This window comes from Pan troglodytes, chromosome 12 (assembly GCF_028858775.2).
Source record: "Pan troglodytes isolate AG18354 chromosome 12, NHGRI_mPanTro3-v2.0_pri, whole genome shotgun sequence".
NCBI lineage: Eukaryota > Metazoa > Chordata > Mammalia > Primates > Hominidae > Pan > Pan troglodytes.
This window is the reverse complement of record NC_072410.2, coordinates 109291097-109309596: the sequence shown is the minus strand read 5'-3', so window position 1 is coordinate 109309596 and position 18500 is coordinate 109291097.

The window sequence follows — 18500 nt, the reverse complement described above, 5'->3', positions numbered from 1 at the left end:
GTGAAGGGCCTTGTCTTGAGGTTGTCGGCCGTTGGCTAATCAGGATGGTGGTTGCTGAAGGCTGGCGTGGCTGGGACAGTTTCTTAAAATAAGACAACAATAAAGTTTGCTCCATGAATTTGACTCGTCTTCCATGAAAGATTTATTTGTGGCATACTAGGCTGTTTGAGAACATTTTACACAAAGTAGAGCTTCTTTAAAAATCGAAGTCAATTCTCTCAAACTCTGCCACTGCTAAACTTATGTAATATTCTAAATCCTTTTGTTTTTCCTTTGAGGAAAGGTTTTGTTCTGTCACCCAGGCGGAAGTGCAGTGGTGTGAGCAAAGCTCACTGCAGCCTTGAATTCCCTGGCTCAAGTGATCCTTCCACCTCACCCTCCTGGGTAGCTGGGACTACAGGCCTGTGTTACCATGCTTGCCTAATTTTTTAATTTTTTGTGGAGACCGGCCTCCCTTTGTTGCTCATGCTGGTTTCAAACTCCTGAGCTCAAGTGATCCTTCTGCCTTGGCCTCCAAAAGTGTTGGGATTACAGGAGTGAGCCACAACACCTGGCCTTCTATATCTTTTATTGTCATTCAAACAGTGTTCACAGCATCTTCAGCAGTAGATTCTAGTCCAAGAAATCATTCTCTTTGCTCATGCATAAGAAAAAACTCCTTATACTATCCATTGAAGTTTTATCATGAAATTGCAGCAATTCAGTCTTCTCAGGCTCTACCTCTAATTCTAATTTTCTTGCTATTACTACATCTGAAGTTACTTCCCCCACTGAAGCTTTAAACCCCTCAAATTCATTCAGTAGAGTTGGAATCAGCTTCTTCCAAACATCTGTTAATGTTGGTATTTTGGCCTTATCCCATGAATCATGAATGTTCTCAATAGCATCCACAATGGCAAATCCTTTCCAGGAGGTTTTTAATTTTCTTTGCCCAGAGCCATTAGAGGAATCACTATCTATGGCAGCTATAGCCTTACAAAATACATTTCTCAAATAATAAGACTTGAAAGTGAAAATTACTCCTTGATCCATGGGCTGCAGAATGGATATTTTGTTATTAGACAGAGAAACAACTTAATCTCCTTGTACATCTTTATCAGAGGTCTTGGGTGACTAGGTGTATTCTCAGTCAGTGATTTTACCTTGAAAGGAAGCTTTTTTTCAAAGCAGTAAGTCTCAACAGTGAGCTTAAAATGTCCAGTAAACCATGCAGTAAACAGATATGCTGTCATCCAGGCTTTGTTGTTTCATTTACAGAGCACAGTCAGAGTAGATTTAGCATAATTCTTAAGGGTCTTAGGATTTCAGAATGGTAAACCAGAATTGGCTGCCATTCTCACTAGTTGCATTAGCCCCTAACATAAGAGTTAGCCTGTTATTTGAATCTTTGAAGCCAGGCATTGACTTCTTTCTAGGTATGAAAATTTTAGATGGAATCTCCTGCCATTATAATGCTATTTTGTCTACTTTGAAAATCTGTTCTTTAGTGTAGCTACTGTCATCAATTATCTTAGCTAGATCTTCTGGATACCTTGTTGCAACTTCTACATCAGCATTTCATGTTTCACCTTGCACTTTTATGTTTCATGATATAGCTTCTTTCTTTCTTTCTTTTATTTATTTAGAGATGGAGTTTCGCTCTTGTTGCCCAGGCTGGAGTGCAATGGCGTGATCTCGGCTCACCACAACCTCCGCCTCCCAAGTTCAAGCGATTCTCCTACCTCAGCCTCCCAAGTAGCTTGGATTACAGGCATGAGCCATCAAGCCTGGCTAATTTTTTGTATTTTTAGTAGAGACAGGGTTTCTCCATGGTGGTTAGGCTGGCCTCGAACTCCCAACCTCAGGTGATCCATCCACCTCGGCCTCCCTAAGTGCTGGGATTACAGGCATGAGCCACCGCGCCTGGCCTCTTTCTTTAAGCGTTATGAACCCACCTCTGCTAACTTCATATTTTTCTCTGCAGCTTCCTCACCTCTCTCAGCCATCGCAGAATTGAAGAGAGTTAGAGTCTTGATCTGAATTAGGCTTTGGCTTGAGCGAATCTTGTGGGTGCTTTGATCTTCTATCTGTACCACTGAAGCATTCTCCATATAAGCAATAGGTTTCTTTACTTTTCTTGTCATCCATGTGTTTGGGGGAGTAGCTCTTTTAATTTCCTTCAAGACCTTTTTCTTTGCATTCACAACTTGGCTGTTTGGTACAAGAGGCCCACCATTTGGCCTGTCTTGGCTTTCAACATGCCTTCCTCAGTAAGCTTAATCATTTCTAGCTTTTGACTAGAAGTGGGAGACATGCAATTCTTCTTCTCACTTAACATTTATAGGCCATTGTAGGGTTATTAATTGGCCCAAAGTTAATATTGTTCCATCTAAGCGAATAGGGATGACAAGGAGAGGGAGAGAGATGGGGGAATGGCCAGTGAGTGGAGCGGTCAGAACACACACCATTTATAGACTGTTTGCTGTCTTAAATGGGAGCAGCTTTTGGTGCCCCAAAATATTTACAATGGTAACCTGAAAGATGATCAATCACAGATCACCATAACAGATATAGTAATGGGTAAAAAGTTTGAAATATTGTAAGAATTACGAAAATGTGATAGAGATACAACATAAGTACATGCTGTTGAAAAAATGGTGCTGCCAATGGACTACCTCAATGCAGGGCTGCTACAAACCTTTACTTTGTAAAAAATGCAATAACTGCAAAGTACAATAAAGCAAAGTGCAGTCAGACAAGGTTGGCCTGTGTACTTCAAGATATCATGTTATACACAATAAATACATTTAATTTGACCTGTCAACTTAAAATAAATAAACAAATGTGAAAATAGGAAATGTCAATATTTAAAAGGCAATATTCATAAAAATTTGTCAAAAGATTCTATTTTAGGTGCTCTTTCTACAAAAAAGTAACTGGAGAGTTATAGATAGGTTAAATTACTTGACTATTGTAATCATTTCAAAACATCTTAATACACAATAATAATGAAAGCAAGAAAAAAGAAAATGGAGATTAATTATTTTGAGGGGAAAAACAGAAAACAAAGTAAATATGGTGGAGCTGCATTTATTAAGAGTAAAATGAACTAGAATTTGTTGAGCATCTATTTTATGCTCAACATCTTGTTGACAGCATGTGATCACAAATGTACTTTTCAACAACCTTCCTGGTAGAAAATGTTCACAGATATGCAGACTGGTGGCTTTAAAGGGAGACACAGCTACTAATTGGCCACACTGGATCTAACACCCAGGCCTCTCTGACTTCCAAACACATTATCTTTCCACTATACCACACTGAAGTCTTGTGATACCAAAATTCTTATCTCATTTAATAATATTCCCAACTTTTTTCACTGTTAAATTGGATAAAGCATGTATGATTACATGTAGTGTTTTCTACCTGTTCTGACAAGAATAAATTATTTCTAGCATGCAAAAATTATCGGAAAAACATCTTAAAATATCTGTCATGGAGTTAATAATTAAAAGCACTGTGGTATTTAAGATTTATTTCTCAAGAGGAACCTTGGGAGTCTGATAAAAAGCCAAAAAATCTTCTCTTTTTTCTGTCTTCAAGGTTTCTAACACTTGATAATGTGGGCTCCTCTGCATTTTAAAGAACAGAATTTTTTGTTCAACAATGAGGCAGAGCACCTTGTAAGAGATTAGTGTAATGGGGGTCATAGCCTGAGTTTTTTTCTGTCACCAACAACTTAAGTGTCAATGTTCTCTGTTCCTGTGGCTGCCTGCCTAGGTTTTGAGCACCCAGACATCTGATTCTTAATGCTTATTATTTTAATTTCCCTCTTACATTATTCTAAATCCTTAGTGCATGTACATATGTACATTGATACACACATTTTGAGAGACGGCTTCTCTATATTGTTGAAAATAAGAAAGTAAAACTAACCTTAAAATAAGCTATGGCTTCCCATTTCTTGCAAGGTTAAGTCCAAAAACTTAGCATGGAATATATGGCTCATCAAATATTGAAGTCTTTTTGCTTTATTTCTTAGAGCTCCTCCTTCTCCCTATTCTGCATATGATGCTTAGTTGTAACTGAACTATTTGCTATTTCCCCACATGTGCCACACCTGCCTCAACCTTGCTTTTGATTAGCCTTGAAAACTCTTTTCCAAATCTCCTTGGTGTCATAAATACCTTAATGTTGTTCAAAAACCAGCATAGATCTCACCAGGTCCACCAGGGACTTCCCCACCCCTCTATCATTCCAGGGTTAAATATTGTCATTTTGCATTATTTTAATAGTAGGTGGACAGTTTCCTAAGGAACCCAGCCAACATCAGAGAAGCTAATTTGCAGAAGGCATATGTTGCCAATGAACCAGATGTTGATTCTTATTAATTTAACAAAAATAGGTTTTAAGGAAACAACAGTCTTGAACATATACAATGAAAAGAAATATACTTTTCTTATGTGTGTATGTTTGAAGTAAACCCTCATACATTTTTGTGTGACTAAGTCATACTAACAAAATCAAATGTCATAATTTCATGTCTTTTATATATTTTTATGTGATCTTAGAGTGATAAATTTGATGAGATCCTTAAAAGTCTAGCTACCTCCTCTTTGCCAACATTATAACCATTTTACATGGGAGACAATGCCCATGAGGTCAGATAAATGAAGTATTTTGCCAAATGATCATACAATTGTGAAATTATACAAAAGGCTCAGAATATAAATCTTCTGAGCCCCCTGTCTAGTGTTCACTCTGGCCTATCAACTATATGAATGGGTATAATATGCAAAAATATAAATTTACCCATTGTGCATTACCCAAAGTTAGCCAGACTGGAGGCTAAGGGCACAGTATATCAGATGATCAGGTCTTCCCAAGACACCAATGGCAAGCTGGAGGCTTTCCCAAAACCACTCTCAGTTTTGATAATTCAGTAGAAAGTTCAGTAGACTCACAGAACTCACTGCAAGCTATAACACTCACAGTTACATTTACTTCCGGCAAAGGACACACATTAGAAAGAAAGGCATAAGGTAGAATATGGCAGGGGCCTAAAGCAGAGTTTCTGCTTGTCATCACGCTGTGGAGTCGTGGATGGCATTACTGCCTCCCAGCCACAATGTGTTACAATATCCAGAGATTATTTCCAGTCAGAGAAGCCCACACATGATACAGTATTCAGAGCTTTTACTGGGCCTCTATTATGTAGGTAAGCACAATTACTTTAATTATTGCTTATGTGGTTGAATTTAGTCTTCAGCATCTCCCTTCCCCATAGGTTGGGCTGATATCTTGTGGGCTAAAGTCCCAACCTTTAATCACCTGGTTAATCTTTCTGGTCTAGCCAGCCTCCTAGCCCTAAGATTGTTGCATGTGGTCCCGGGGTTTACTCAATGAGTCACTTTTTTAGCATAAACTATGAGGTGTGGTTAAGGGGCCCGTCATGGGTAACAAAGACACTCTGATGACTCAGGAAAATTCAAACTTATAGAGGTTACCTCCCAGGAGTTAGAGTCCAAATTTCTTACTATAAATACACAGGATCAGATGATGTGTTAAGCTGTTCTTGCGTGGCTATAAAGAATTACCCATGACTGGGTAATTTATAAAGAAAAGAAGTTTAACTGGCTCACAGTTGTGCAGGATTTACAGGAATCCTTGGTGCTGGCATCTGCTTGCTCTAGTGAAGCCTCAGGGAGTTTTCAATCATGGTGGAAGGCAAAGCAGGAGTAGGCACTTCACATGGCAAAAGCAGGAGCAAGAGAAAGTGGGGTGAGAGTGGGTGCCACACACTTTTAAAATGACCAGATCCTATGAGAACTTTCTATTACAAAGACAGTACCAAGCCATGAAGGATCCACCCCCATGATCCAAACGCTTTCTCCCAGACCCCACCTCCAGCATTGGGAGTTATGATTCAACATGAGATTCGGGCAGAGACAAATATACAAACTATATCAGATGCACAATATATATGCATCAATAATAATAACGCATCATCCAAATATATAATCTTGACATATGATTTTTAAAAGTTATATATTTCATTTATGTGTAAATGTAAACATATTCTATCATTGCAATTCTCTATAGATACAACATGGTTACTAATGTCCTTAATATAAGATAATGGGGAGGAAAAATTGTATTCTACTCTCTATGATTCCTCTATTAACATGATGATAACATGATATTTTAATGGAAGCAGAAAGTCCTCCATTAAAATGACATTTCTGTGCTCTCTCAGGCACTTTTTCAGCACTCCTAGGTGAGAAAGGGTGACTTCTTGATTACTGAGTGTGATTGAAGCAGATGGACATGCCTGGCTCAGACCCTTCCAAGTTAATTCTTAGATTCTGCCTAACCCCCAAAAGCATGAAATTTCTACTTTTCTAGAGACGGGCTTCCATGAGTAAGGTGGTCACACATTCTGCTTTGCCCAGATAAGTCAAAGTTTGTCCTTTCCTGGAGCCTCATCCAATTTAGAATGTGTACTGATTTTTTTCTTATAAAGTTGTATTATTAACAGCTTCAGGAAAATAAGTGACTATATGTTTGACAGACCAAAACTTGTCTTTTTTCTAGCTTCTGTCGTAATCTTACCTATTAGTGTCAGAAGTAAATTCTAAGTGAACAGAGCTCTCATTTAGCACATGGATAAATCAGAGTTGACCAGTGAGCAAGCTTCTCTCTTGAGTAGCCTTTCTCAATGTCAGTACCTCTGGCCTCCCTTTAAAGTACACCACACAGGAGTATATTCAGACATAAGCAGCTACAGACAGCCAATTCCTTCTAGTCTTTGAATAATGGGAGAAGTAGTAAATGCTGCTATCCCCACAAGCTACCCATTGTATCAGAAAACGGGGCCACAGAACCTCTAGTAAGCTGTGAGATGTACAAATTACATCAGGATACCTTAGTGAAAATTTTAAAAACTTACAGTTTAGATGGAATAAGTGTGGAAAATAGAAACTGAGAAATCTAACCGTAGCTAAAGAGAAGATGGCAATCCTTTTGCTACAGAGGTAAATCACAATTACTCATTTTGTTATATTACTTGATAATTTAATAATAAATTCTACCATTAATGAGTTTTTAAAAATGTACAGTTAATGAAAACTTTAGTACTAAAAGTCCACATTTATAAACATTGCTGATTGTGCTGTGGACTAAGCTCTGGTTTTTCAGCTCTAAAATTAATTTATATAATTTGCTTTAGGATGCTGGGGCTGAGATTATTTAAACTATATTTCTTCTTTGTCACAAGGCTTGCTGTCAGTTTCTGAACATAGGTGGCCTACTGAGAGACTAGCAGGTAGGAGAAGAGAAAAGGGGAATTCTTTATTCTTTGTTCTAATGTTTTTCTGTCTCAGAACCAGGTTCATCATACCCTCTAGGCTGAAACTAACACCAGGTGTCAACCCATTTTCAGAGGCCTGAGTTTCATTTCTGAGAGAACCCTCCAACAAATTGTTTTTTTCTGGGTCCCCACATTATATGGGCACCACACCCTTTTTCCAATTCTGTGCAATCCTTTCTATAAGACTCTAAATTCTAATAACCCCAACTTCTTCCTTCTGTTTCCCAAGAAATTAGGGATGATAGCAGTTTTTTGAAGTTACAAGCCACCTTCTGTCAGTATTCCTTTTTTTTTTTGATGTTTAAAATTTTTTTTTCTTTTATTATACTTTAAGTTTTCGGGTACATGTGCACATTGTGCAGGTTTGTTACATATGTATACATGTGCCACGCTGGTGCGCTGCACCCACTAACTCGTCATCTAGCATTAGGTATATCTCCCAATGCTATCCCTCCCCCCTCCCCCCACCCCACAACAGTCCCCAGAGTGTGATGTTCCCCTTCCTGTGTCCATGTGATCTCATTGTTCAATTCCCACCTATGAGTGAGAATATGCGGTGTTTGATTTTTTGTTCTTGCGATAGTTTACTGAGAATGATGATTTCCAATTTCATCCGTGTCCCTACAAAGGACATGAACTCATCATTTTTTATGGCTGCATAGTATTCCATGGTGTATATGTGCCACATTTTCTTAATCCAGTCTATCATTGTTGGACATTTGGGTTGGTTCCACGTATTTGCTATTGTGAATAATGCCGCAATAAACATACGTGTGCATGTGTCTTTTTAGCAGCATGATTTATAGTCCTTTGGGTATATACCCAGTAATGGGATGGCTGGGTCAAATGGTATTTCTAGTTCTAGATCCCTGAGGAATCGCCACACTGACTTCCACAATGGTTGAACTAGTTTACAGTCCCACCAACAGTGTAAAAGTGTTCCTATTTCTCCACATCCTCTCCAGCACCTGTTGTTTCCTGACTTTTTAATGATTGCCATTCTAACTGATGTGAGATGGTATCTCATTGTGGTTTTGATTTGCATTTCTCTGATGGCCAGTGATGATGAACATTTTTTCATGTGTTTTTTGGCTGCATAAATGTTTTCTTTTGAGAAGTGTCTGTTCATGTCCTTTGCCCACTTTTTGATGGGGTTGTTTGTTTTTTTCTTGTAAATTTGTTTGAGTTCATTATAGTTTCTGGATATTAGCCCTTTGTCAGATGAGTAGGTTGCAAAAATTTTCTCCCATTTTGTAGGTTGCCTATTCACTCTGATGGTAGTTTCTTTTGCTGTGCAGAAGCTCTTTAGTTTAATTAGATCCCATTTGTCAATTTTGGCTTTTGTTGCCATTGCTTTTGGTGTTTTAGACATGAAGTCCTTGCCCATGCCTATGTCCTGAATGGTATTGCCTAGGTTTTCTTCTAGGGATTTTATGGTTTTAGGTCTAACGTTTAAGTCTTTAATCCATCTTGAATTGATTTTTGTATAAGGTGTAAGGAAGGGATCCAGTTTCAGCTTTCTACATATGGCTAGCCAGTTTTCCCAGCACCATTTATTAAATAGGGAATCCTTTCCCCATTGCTTGCTTTTCTCAGGTTTGTCAAAGATCAGATAGTTGTAGATATGTGGCGTTATTTCTGAGGGCTCTGTTCTGTTCCATTGATCTATATCTCTGTTTTGGTACCAGTACCATGCTGTTTTGGTGACTGTAGCCTTGTAGTATAGTTTGAAGTCAGGTAGTATGATGCCTCCAGCATTGTTCTTTTGGCTTAGGATTGACTTGGTGACACGGGCTCTTTTTTGGTTCCATATGAACTTTAAAGTAGTTTTTTCCAATTCTGTGAAGAAAGGCATTGGTAGCTTGATGAAGAAAGGCATTGAATCTGTAAATTACCTTGGGCAGTTTGGCCATTTTCACGATATTGATTCTTCCTACCCATGAGCATGGAATGTTCTTCCATTTGTTTGTATCCTCTTTTATTTCCTTGAGCAGTGGTTTGTAGTTCTCCTTGAAGAGGTCCTTCACATCCCTTGTAAGTTGGATTCCTAGGTATTTTATTCTCTTTGAAGCAATTGTGAATGGGAGTTCACTCATGATTTGGCTCTCTGTTTGTCTGTTGTTGGTGTATAAGAATGCTTGTGATTTTTGTACATTGATTTAGGAAGTCAAATTGTCCCTGTTTGCAGACGACATGATTGTATATCTAGAAAACCCCAGTGTCTCAGCCCAAAATCTCCTTAAGCTGATAAGCAACTTCAGCAAATTCTCAGTATTCCTTTCTTTTTATTTCTGTACTCTAAAACCTGTCTAACCAATTGTCTGTGTTTATTTTCTCAGTTAAAATAACTGGTATTGATTTTTTTTATTGGAGTCTTAGTGTGTAATTTTCACAAAATGTCTATCAGTATTTATCATCTAATGTGGTAAACCCAGAAGATACAAATCACAATAGCAGTTATTGTAAGAGAGGAGCAAGCAGATATCCAAGAGGAGAGTTGTGTATTTTCAAATTAATTTTTAATTCAATTTTTGCACATATATGAAGTGGTAACAAATAGCTGTTAATGTTTTGGCTTTATTAGCAGAAGAAAAACTTCATTAACAAATAATGCTCATTTATATCATGTAATCAATAATATATACAATCAGATTAATTCCAGTATTGTTCAGATATTTTATACAATTCATGAAATCAAAATCTTTGGAAGCTAATTTTATTAAACATGAAACAAGCAGAAACATTGTGAGTGTTATAGAATATCCTGCTTAAAAGTCCAATTTTTTTTTTTTGCTTAGAGTATTTTAAATACATGTTTTGAGGTGGTGGAGATCATAGCAAAACCAATATTCCATTTTCATTAAATTAAGAATTCTGTTGGGAAACATGCGTTTGAATTTGGTTTTGGGAAACATAAAATTCTCAATTGTGTCCAAGCAAGGTGTGATGTACTGCCAATTAAAATATAGAGGTGGGGAGAAAGGTAGCAGAATAGGACTCCCCCGCAATCATCCCCCCACAGAAACATCCATTAGAAGAAGTGTCCATGCACAAGAATACATTCATAAGACCTGAAGAAACCAGGTCAGAGACCATAGTACCTGGTTGTTACATAACAGTAAGAAAAGACACACTGAAGAAGGTAAGAAGAATATTTTTACATTACCTGTATCACCCCTCCACAATCTGAGGCAGTGCAGTGTGGAGAGAGATTCTGTCTGCTCAGAGAAAAGATAGACAAATGAGCACAGGATTTTGCCTCAAATCATTACACTTGGCCCATCACAGTAAAACTCAGCACTGGACAGATCCCCATAGCTCCATATTCTAGGCTGGTACCTGTGGCCTGATCCTGTATACCTGCCCCGGTGCTGGTGGGATAACACAGCTCTAAGCATTATGCTTGCTGGGAGAACTAAATTTCTGGTCTACAACACTTTTAGGCTGACGTGAGTGGCCTCAGGAGCCAGAAAGCCCTCATTATCAGGCAGGCCTCAGAGGTCCCAGACTTATGGTATGCACCAGCTCCATACTTACCATAGCAAGGCCTAGGCTTCTGGAGCACCATACCGGCCACAGCTGCTCTGTACTTCTGACATATGACAGAATTGTGCCTGCTGCAGGGCTTTTCCAGAGAAAGCCAGCCTGTGAAGACTAAAATGAAAATCTACATTTTCAAATCCATAGACATTAATGAACTACCAAAAAGATCAAGAATAATCAGGGAAATATTACATCATCAAATGGACAAAATAAGGTGCCAGTGACTGATTCTAAAGAAATGAAGATGTATGCACTTCCTGACAAATAATTCAAAATAACTTTTTAAGGAAGCTAAGTAAACTTCAAGAAAATACAAAGAAAAATCTCAATGAATTAAGAAATCAATCCGAAGATGAAATTTAATACAGAAATTCAAATAATAATTAAAAACCCCAGGAATTCTGGAGATAAAATTTAAAATGAGTGAAATTTTAAAAAGCAAGGAAGAGCATCAGTAGCAGAAATAATCAGGCAGAAGAAGGAATCTGTGAACTCAAAGATGGGTTATTTGAAAATATACACTCAAAAGAGAAAAGAGAGACAAAGAATGAAAAGAATAAAGAAAACATATAGGATTTTTGAGACTGCCTCCAAAGAAGGAATGTTTGAGTCAAAGGAATTCGAAAGAAGAGAAAGATAAAGGTAGAAAGTGATATCCCAGTACATGAAAGTCAAAAGGTTCCCACCAGATTCAATCTAAATAGGACCATCCCCAAACAAACAATAATAAAACTGTCAAAATTCAAATGAAGAGAGAATCCTGAAAGTAGTAAGAAAAAAGAAGCAAATGAGGTATAAAGAATTACCTATACAGATAGCAGCAGACTTCTCGGCAGAAACCTTCATGTGGAGAAAGTGTGATATTTAAAATGCCAAGTGAAAATATAAAACAAAAACACAGCCAACCAAGAAAACTGTACCCAGCAAATCTGTCCTTCAGAAATTCAGGAATGAGATAAAGACTTCTCCGAACAAAAGGTGAAGAACATCACCACCAAATATGCCAACAAGAAATACTAAAGGTAGTTCTTCAAGCTGAAAGAAAAGAATGCTAATGAGTAAGACAAACACATCTGAAAGTATAAAACTCACTAGTAAAAGTACATATAGAGTCAAATTTAGAATACCATTATGTGTGCAAATTACTTGTATTTTTAGTATGAATGTAAGAATAATTTGTTAAGGAATATGCAATATAAAATGATGTAAATTGTGACATCAAAAATTTGAAATGTGGGGTGGGATGAATTGGAATAAAAGTGTAGAGTTTTTGTGTGTATGTATATGTATGTGGCTAAAGTTAAGTTGTTACAATCAGCTTAAAATAACCTGTTATAGGCTGGGGGCTGTGGCTCACGCCTGTAATCCCAGCACTTTGGGAGGCCGGACTGGGCGAATCATGAGGTCAGGAGATCAAGACCATCCTGGCCAACATGGTGAAACCCAGTCTTTACTAAAAATACAAAAATTAGCCTGGCATGGCAGTGAGCACCTGTAGTCCCAGATACTTGGGAGGCTGAGGCAGGAGAATTGCTTGAACCTGGGAGGCGGAGGCTGCAGTGACCCGAGATCATGCCACTCCACTCCAGCCTGGGCGACAGAGACTCTATCTTAAATAATAAATAAATACCTGTTGTAACTGTAAGATATTTTGTAAGCTTCATGGCAACCGCAAAGCAAAAACCTGTAGTAAATAGACACACACAAAAAATAAAAGAAACAATAAAAACATATGACCAGTGATAATTAGCCAAAAAGGAAGACATCAAGAAAGGAAGAGATAAGCAAAAGATCTGCAAAACAAGTAGAAAACAATCCACAAAATGGCAGTAATAAACCCTGGTCTATCAATAATTGCCTTGAATGTAAATGAACTAAATTCTCCAATAAAATAATATAGAATCCCTGAATGGAAACAAACAAAAAGCAAGACCCAACTATAAGCTGCTCCAAGAAGACTCACTTCTCCTGAAAGAACTCACATACTGAAAGCAAAGGCATAAAAAAGATATTCCATGCAAATAGAAACCATAAGAGAGCAGGAGTGGCTATATTTAAATAGGATAAAATAGACTTTAAATCAAAGTTTGTAAAAGAAGACAAACAGATCATTATATAATAATAAAGTACTCAATTCCGTAAGAGGGTATAACAATCATATATGTGTGCCCAACACTGGAGTAGCTAGATATATAATGCAAATATTAATAGATCTAAAGTGAGACTACAATACAGTAACAATAAAAAAATTAACACATTTTCAGAAATAGACAAATCATCCAGACAGAAAATCAATAAGGAAACATCATACTTGAACTACACGCTCAAATGGATTGTCAAATAATAGACATATTTACAGAACAATCCATTCAACAGATTCAAATTACCTATTCTTCTCAATGGCAAATAAAATTTTCTCCAGTATAGAAAATACTTTAGGTCACAAAACAAGTCTTTAAAAATTTAAGAAAATTGAAATAATATTAAGTACCTTTTCTGATGATAATGGTGTAAAACTAATATCACTAACAGTAGGAACTTCAGAAAATTCATAAATACATGGAAATTAAGCAATGTGTTCTTGAATAACAAATGATTCAATGAAGAAACTAAATGGTAAATTTTGAAAGTTCTTGAGACAATTAAAAATGGAAACACAGCATACCAAAACCTATGGGATTCAGCAAAAGTGGATCTAAGAGGGAAATTTATAGCACTAATTAAAAGATAAGAGCTCAGTCAATGCATGAGATTTAATTTTGAACTTCTATATTTGAGTTTTTGAATATTACAACATGGAGAAAAGATCTTAGAATGAGCTTCTAATTTTAATTGGATAAATATATATTATGCATAAGAATTAGATATAATTTAGGAAGGCCTGCAATGTTATAACATTTAAATTGAGTTATGGACTATAAATAGAATAATACACAAGTAAAGCATATTTGATAAGGATTTTCTTGCAAAATGTCTTAGAATGAAAACAAATACTTTATAAAACTATTATTAATAAAATGCCTATATGAATAAAAGTAGAAATGGAAGTACTCATCATTCATCAAAATTTGCCCTCATTTTTTCAGGCATCTCAGCAAGTGCAGAGATAAAATTATTTTTTTAATCGAGGTCTACATAAGGCAGTCAGTAGAAGATAGCACAAAATTCAGTAATCTGTCACCATAAATTAAACCTTGCTGAAGATTTCTGGTTCATTTTTTAAATCATTAAAATTAATAACATGATGAAACATGTTTTTCAGAAAATAGTGCAACAATGACTTGGTATTAGAAACAAATATAGATACGAAATTGATTATAAGTATATGAATATATATTGCATTATTTTATTTTTTATTTTTTATTTTTTTGAGACAGAGTTTTGCTCTTGTCACCCAGGCTGGAGTGCTATGGCGAGATCTCGGCTCGCTGCAACCTTTGCCTCCCGGGTTCAAGTGATTCTCCTGCGTCAGCCTCCCAAGTATCTGGGATTACAGGCGCCCACGACCATGCCCAGCTAATTTTTGTATTTTTAGTATTGACAAGTTTTCACCATGTTGGCCGGGCTGGTCTCAAATTGCTGACCTCAGGTGATCCACCCACCTTGGCCTCCCAAAGTCCTGGGGATTATAGGCATGAACCACTGTGCTCAGCTCATTTTGATTTTTTTATGTTTACATATTCACTATGATACTTTAAACTTTTTCTTTTAAGGTAATACTTGTTTCTATATCTTTATCTTTCTATATGATATTTTACTTCTTAGAGTGGCTTTTAAATGGAATTATTATGCAGATCCACTAGTATAATTAAATCAATAACATACACAGTTTTAAAATATTTTTTGATTTCTCTACATTCTTAAATGTTTTCTAGTTTGCACAATAAATTGCATAGTACTTTTCTCCTTTGATAAAACTTCTGTTGTCCAGCTCGACCTGGGTGAGCAAGTCATTTTAAGAATGAATTACTGAAAAGCTTACTTTTCTATTATATCTAAAGTTATATTCCAATATGCTTGACTGCACTGTATATCTTGCAAATAATTCTGAACTTAAGTAGAAACAAAAAGTACCATTTACTTGTTTCTTTAAATCCCCAAACAGATAATATTAGTATTAACTGAACAAATTAAAATTTAGAATGAAATTATGCTAACTTTTCGTTTGGATAGACTTATCTGCATTGGGTTTCTAATGATGAGAATATTGCTTGAGGACAGAATGATGTCTGCAAGATGGTGCAATAAGAAGCTCCAGACATCATTTTTTACAGAGACACTGACCTAAAAATAATATACGATCCAAAAATCCTTTAATGAGAACTGCAAAAATTAGACAAGAAGTCAAAGTATACCAGATGAGTACAAAGAAAATGGAATAGCTTAAAGAAAGGCGTTGCTTTTTACCTATGATAACCTTTCCCTAAAGCTGGCACAGCTCAGTGTAATTGGGAGAAAATGTTCAACTTGTGATTTCTTGTTTGAAAGGGAAAGAGAAAAGTGAAATGTACATCCAATATTCTCAATTTGTGAAGGGCTGCCAGAGAAATTGGTTTCTGTCTTATATGACTCAGAGTATTGATGGAGAATCAGCATACTTTGGGCTGCTTAGAACAAAGGGGAGCTTGGTAGTTTGTTTGTTACAACAACAGAGAACCTGCAATACCCCAGACAGGCACCATAGGGAGGAATCAATTATTAGCTTCTTAAAAACACAGTGGCAAATTTCTCTAACTGGGAAATTGCACATGTGAGCCCAGAGAAGATGCATACCCAGGAAAGGTTTGAGAAATCTTCACGGTCTCACATTGTTGTGCAGACTGGTCTTGAACTCTTGGCCTAAAGTGATCCTTCCACCTTGGCCTCCAGAAGTGTTGGGATTACAGGTAGTAGCCACAATGCTTAGCCACAGCACATTTTTGAAAAAATATGGGTCAAACATAAAGTCATAATGAAAATTAGAAAATATTTTGAGACAAAGGGAAATACCAAAACATATGGACTGCAGCAAAAACCATAGTGAGAGGAAAGTTTATAGCTGTAATGCTTACACTAAAAAAGCAGAAAGATTTCTAGTTCTAGATCCCTGAGGAATCGCCACACTGACTTCCACAATGGTTGAACTAGTTTACAGTCCCACCAACAGTGTAAAAGTGTTCCTATTTCTCCACATCCTCTCCAGCACCTGTTGTTTCCTGACTTTTTAATGATTGCCATTCTAACTGGTGTGAGATGATATCTCATAGTGGTTTTGATTTGCATTTCTCTGATGGCCAGTGATGATGAGCATTTTTTCATGTGTTTTTTTGGCTGCATAAATGTCTTCTTTTGAGAAGTGTCTGTTCATGTCCTTCGCCCACTTTTTGATGGGGTTGTTTGTTTTTTTCTTGTAAATTTGTTTGAGTTCATTGTAGATTCTGGATATTAGCCCTTTGTCAGATGATCTAGAACTAGAAATACCATTTGACCCAGCCATCCCATTACTGGGTATATACCCAAATGACTATAAATCATGCTGCTATAAAGACACATGCACACGTATGTTTATTGCGGCATTATTCACAATAGCAAAGACTTGGAACCAACCCAAATGTCCAACAATGATAGACTGGATTAAGAAAATGTGGCACATATACACCATGGAATACTATGCAGCCATAAAAAATGATGAGTTCATGTCCTTTGTAGGGACATGGATGAAATTGGAAATCATCATTCTCAGTAAACTATCGCAAGAACAAAAAACCAAACACTGCATATTCTCACTCATAGGTGGGAATTGAACAATGAGATCACATGGACACATGAAGGGGAATATCACACTCTGGGGACTGTGGTGGGGTAGGGGGAGGGGAGAGGGATAGCACTGGGAGATATACCTAAGGCTAGATGACAAGTTAGTGGGTGCAGCGCACCAGCATGGCACATGTATACATATGTAACTAACCTGCACAATGTGCACATGTACCCTAAAACTTAAAGTATATAAAAAAAAAAAAAAGCAGAAAGATTTCAAGTCAACTATCTATGCACATGAAGAAACCGGAAAAGTAAAACAAACTAAAACCAAAAATAGCAGATGAAAATAGTTGTAAGGATTAAAACTAAAATGAAGTAAAATGAGGAATAGAAAATCAATGCAAAAAAACAACAAAGTTAAGAGTTAAATTTTAAAGATCAACAAAATTGGTTAACCTTTAAAATCTACACTGAAAAAGGAAAAAGAACAGAGAAAAAAGAACAGAAACACAAAAGAAAGAGGAAATGTCACACCCGATGTCATATAAATGAAAAGCATTATAAACAACTTCTATGAGCAATTATACATCAAGAAATTGGAGAACAAAAAGAAATAGATAAGTTCCTAGGAACATACAACATACTAAGACTGAATTTTTAAGAAATAAGAAAATATGAGTAGACCTATAACTAGTAAGCTTATTGAATTGCTAATCAAAAAATTACTAGCAAAGGAGAACCCAGTACCAGGTGGCTTTGCTGGAAAATTTTACCCGACTTTTAAAGAAGAATTAACATCTTAAATATATACACCTCACACCCATTAGGATGGCTACTATTAAAAATAATAATAATAACAAGTGTTGACAAGGATGTCAAGAAATTGAAGCCCTTGTGTACCATTGGTGTGCATGTAAAATGGTACACAGGTATGGAAAACATTATGGAGGTTCCTTAAAAAAGTAAAAATAGAATTACTATATGATCGAACAATCCCATTTCTGGGTATATATACAATAGAATTGAAAACAGTATCTTTAAGAAATGTTGGCGTACTAATGTTCGTTGTAGCATTATCCACAATAGCAAAGATGTGGAACCTGAATGTCTGTGACAGATGGGTAAAGAAATGTGGTGAACCCATACAGTGGAATATTATTCAGCCTTAAATAAAGAAAAAAATCCTGTTATAGACCACAATTTGAATGAACATTAAGGACATAATGTTAAGTAAAATAAAGCAGTCAGAAAAAATGTTAAGTAAAATAAGCCTGTCATCATACTGCATGATTCCAATTATATGAGGTATTTGAAGTAGTCAAACTCAGATTAGAATGGTGGTTGGCAGGGGATGGGGAAAATAGAGAGTTGCTTTTCAATGGGTATGGAATTTCAATTTTGCAAGATGAAAAAGTTCTAGAGATCTGTTGCACATCAAGGTGTATGTAACTTGACACTACTGCATTGTATACTTACAAATATTTTAAATGACAAACTTAATGTATTTTTTTAAATGATAATAATAAAAATAGCACAGGTCGAGAAACATTATTGCTAGCTTGTTCCAAGAAATATTTGCTGAGCCCCCAAACGCAAACTCGTAATGATTTGTAAGAGAAAGCTCCAGAAACTAACCCTAAGATCACACACCTGACCATAAGGCCAAGCAGCAGGCAGCATGCCAAAGAGCCATCTACAGAGCTTCTGCTGCACTTTGTTATCTTTTTAAGAAATGCCTGTTTTTTAAAAACACAATTTTATGTGCTTTTAATTAGCCACATTACTTGTTTTTTCATTTCATAGAAATGAGAAACAGCTGAAAACATACTGATGCATGTTAATTATAACAATAAATATTAATAACTGATAG